The sequence below is a fragment of the Brienomyrus brachyistius genome, unplaced genomic scaffold (assembly GCF_023856365.1).
Source record: "Brienomyrus brachyistius isolate T26 unplaced genomic scaffold, BBRACH_0.4 scaffold37, whole genome shotgun sequence".
Classification (NCBI taxonomy): domain Eukaryota; kingdom Metazoa; phylum Chordata; class Actinopteri; order Osteoglossiformes; family Mormyridae; genus Brienomyrus; species Brienomyrus brachyistius.
This window is the reverse complement of record NW_026042312.1, coordinates 2,134,412-2,138,333: the sequence shown is the minus strand read 5'-3', so window position 1 is coordinate 2,138,333 and position 3,922 is coordinate 2,134,412. Positions and strand designations below refer to the sequence as shown.

At 39.5% G+C, this 3,922-nt stretch overlaps 1 long non-coding RNA gene across 1 annotated transcript; it reads right to left on the bottom strand.

Moving 5' to 3' along the window:
• Positions 1–1,103: 1,103 nt before the first annotated feature.
• On the bottom strand, positions 1,104–2,915 carry LOC125722217 (uncharacterized). The gene is made up of 4 exons (XR_007386217.1): positions 2,489–2,915; positions 2,108–2,401; positions 1,847–1,895; positions 1,104–1,761 (listed from the first exon to the last, which is right to left on the bottom strand). It is a non-coding gene; the product is annotated as an uncharacterized LOC125722217 (long non-coding RNA).
• Between the last annotated feature and the right edge of the window lie 1,007 nt (positions 2,916–3,922).

Sequence of the window (3,922 nt, the reverse complement as noted above, 5' to 3'; positions counted from 1 at the left end):
CTGGATGTATACTGTAGCACACATGTCGCGTCACTCACGGTCACACACACAGATTAACCTCCCCCCAAACCACAGGCAATACGCCAGGACAAGCAGTGTAGTACAATCTTTTATTAAACATGCAAAAGCAAACCCACTACTTAACACACAGGGGGGGAAACAGAATATCTAACACCACGAAGGGGGGGACATGCCCTACATACACACCTTTCCCACTGAATACACCCCCATAGAATTAGCACTTCAGTCTCCGAAATTCCTGTGAAAATGTTACTGCGATTGAGCATGTACATGAGCGATTGACTACACACCAATACAATCCAAATCCAAAACACACATGGTAAATGTGCTTTTCTACTTTTATGAGAACTGAAAGCACTTTACAATTCATGCCTCACATTCACCCATCCACACACCGGGGGCGGAGGCTGCCATGCAAGGCGCCAACCTGCACGCCGGGAGCAATTTGGGGTTCAGTGTCTTGCTCAAGGACACTTTGATGGGGTCAGGAGAAACCAGGGCTTGAACCTGCAACTCTCTGGTTGCTAAACGATAGCACTACCTCCTGCGCCACCATCTTCCCCAAATGTAAGGAGAAGGAGGTTCCTCGGAGCTCCGAGATGTGTTTGGCTGTAATAAATCTGGAATATAGCTATATGACATAGTTTTTGATAACACCAGCATTTATTTTTTAGGCAAAAATGGCAGGCAGATCAGAACTGGCCAGATTTGATGTTGCAGCTTTTAATGAAAGACAAAACAAAATTAAAAAGTGGTGAAGTTTGAATGATTATGTGTTTATTTCAGTTATTGATGTCGATAAGATTGGTTTCCTGATACAAATACAACACACATGATGTTTACTTGAAATGACTGAAAAGTGATACCAGGATCAGGGGGTCAATAAGCTTTTAAGTAATAATGTGGATTGTGCTTGGGATAGAAGCTGCATGTTGTGTTGAAGAAAAGTATAGATTTTCATTTTACAAAATATTCAAAGTAATTGTAATAATAATATTAGTGACGTTCATTTTTAGATGACATTAATTACATAACTAATAATACATTGAGAAGAAATGTTTTGTTATTTTGTAGATGGAAAGACATGAAAGTAATGTGGAAAATCGCCTCTTACCACTGAAACACATTGGTATGGGTGGTGCTAATAATAGTACTGCAGCCAGCCAGTAGGGGGCGCTTGACATGTTGCGTTTTCACCTTTTAGAGACATTTTGGTCTCCATGTTTTTTACAGTCAATGCTCTGATGACAGATTTGAAAGCAGTATGCATAATGCATCAGGACTCACACTGAAATTGCCTATATGTTGATATATTATGTAACATGGTTCTGTAGGAATGCTGGTACCTTGGAAACAATATACAAATATACCTTATATGTGAGTTTGGATATGGGTGTGGCTGCAACTGGAGAGGCTTGTAGTACATATTCTGCAAAATTTTCATAATGGTTGTTGTAAATATTATGTACAAACTGTGACAGAGACTTGAATGCAAACATGGGTTTTGTTGGGAAAATATCAGTTCATGAAATACATTACTGAGGAAACTTTTACTTCTATTTAATACTTTTAGGCACACATACATCACGAGGAAAATAAACTATTATTTATAATAATTTATATACCGTGCAATGATTAAAATAAAAAAACTATAGCATAGAAAAATCGAATGATACTATCAGACAAAATGGCCATGGAGATGTAACAGAGAGCGGTGAGCTGGAGACCAGAGTCTTGACCCTGAGGAGTGAAATAAAATATTTAATTTATCTGTTGTGTCGCAAACCTGACAGATACACTACTTGTCAAAAAGAAAAGAACTTACTTCCTCACGCATTTCTAAAAGGATGCTTTTGTCAAATCCCTCCAACTCACTGAAAAACCACAGATCAAGATCACATATTATGGCCTAAATAAAAATATAATATAGATATATAATATACACAGTTCATGGTACATTTTGTAATACTCAAGACACACCAAGGCCATGCACAGTGCATACTGATAAAAGGGAGGGGAAAAACACTTCAATACATTCTCTGTATCACAAGTGTTACATCCAACAATTCAAGGTGGTCTCTCTTACAATTGTCACGCGCGCTCGTCCGATCCTCCCGTGTGCCACGCCCCCTCGTTAACCTCGTGTGGAATCTCCATGTCATTCGCTGTTTCCAGTTGTTTTCATTAGTTCTACGTATTTAACTCCGCGTCAAAATATATTTTACCCGTCCAGTCATTTAAGTCCCTACTTCTATTGTCCTGTGTTCCTAGCTGGTTTCCTGATTCTCCATCTTCCTGCTCCTGCTTCCCCGATCCGTGACGTGACAACAATCAACATGAACGCGCCACAGTCCACAGAACCAATCTGTTGAGGAACATCCTGCAAAATACAAAATAACACTAACGAAAACATTTCTTACAATTCTAATACAAATGTAACGACAGAAAATGCTGAAATCTACTTTACCATGTTTTTCAAGCATTTTCCAGTGTCCTGGGCTTATTCGGTTTGTCAGTTTGCTGCAAAAAGAATTTTGGAATTGTCAGGGGCAACATAACTACAGCTTTTCATGAAACGGGATTAAAACTCTATGTATGAATTAATGGACACACAGAAGACCTTTTGTCACATTTGTAAATGTTTCACTGTTGTGCTACATCTGGTTGTGAGTGTTACCGAGAGCGTATGACAGTCTCTGCCCCAATTGTCGTCAGGAATGAACGAAGAAAATGATGATTAAAATATTAAAAAACAGCAAACGATACGACTTAAATATTATAGCATTTATTGTACAATATACTATACATATGATCAGGAGCGCACATAACTGCATGGTGCGCAAGTACGCATTCCCCGTACACGCGGGGCAACTCCTTGTTGTAGCAGCGGAAATGCGTATTTTATGTGCATTCACGCTGTTATGACAAGAAATTACCGTGCATCTTAACATTTAGGCTAATTTGTAATTCTTTCGCGGCATGAAGGCTAAAATACACAATGATTTCTTGTCATAACAGCGCGTATGCACATAAAGTAAATACGCATTTGCGCTGCTACAAGACATTACCACGCGTATCGCTTTAGACAGCGAATGAGTACTTTCATATCAGTTATGTGCCCCCTGCATATGATCATTTTTGCATATAAAATAAGGGGGGCGACTTACGCAGGTTTGCCAACTTGGGTCAGCTTGTTGGCATGAGATTTTCAATTCGGGACAAGCCTACACACGTATTCACATTTATATAACAGTTTCATTACTTTGTAAATAGTCTTTATGGTTTGCAAACTGCCGAAACGCTTCTGATGCAGCCAGTTTTAGGTTTTAAATGGATTAATGGAGATTCTCCATAAGATTTATTGCTGTGAGCGTTTGAGTCCGAAAGCCCGAGTCTCGCGCCACATACGTCAGAGTGGCAATCTGCTTACAGTCGAATCGGAGCCGAACGCGGCCGAAAGTCGCCGACGAGCTGCATAGGATCGCATTGTCTGTTATGGTACGAATGGGCGTCCGTGACAACAACTTGATTGCTTTTGAATCACATGTACTTATCTTCTCAAACTGCTTTCGAGCATCTTAACGACTGGTTGCATTTTGAAGTGTCTTGCCATCTAAAGAATGGAGAACAAAGAAATAAACATAGTTAAGATTAAAATTAAACTTACAATTAAAGTAAAAATAACAACGAAGGAAGGTGTCATTAAGAAGACAGATGACACAGACAAGCCCCGATCGACACGGAGGGTGTCTGACATGCCGAAGGTAAAGCCCTGGTTTAAGAGACCTTATTAGAGCACTTTAATTAGAGCATAAAATGTGTTATATCAATAATCTTTCCTTGTTTTAACAATCGGCTGTCCAGACTGGAAGAGAAGAAAATCACCAGGGCCAGAGGGTTC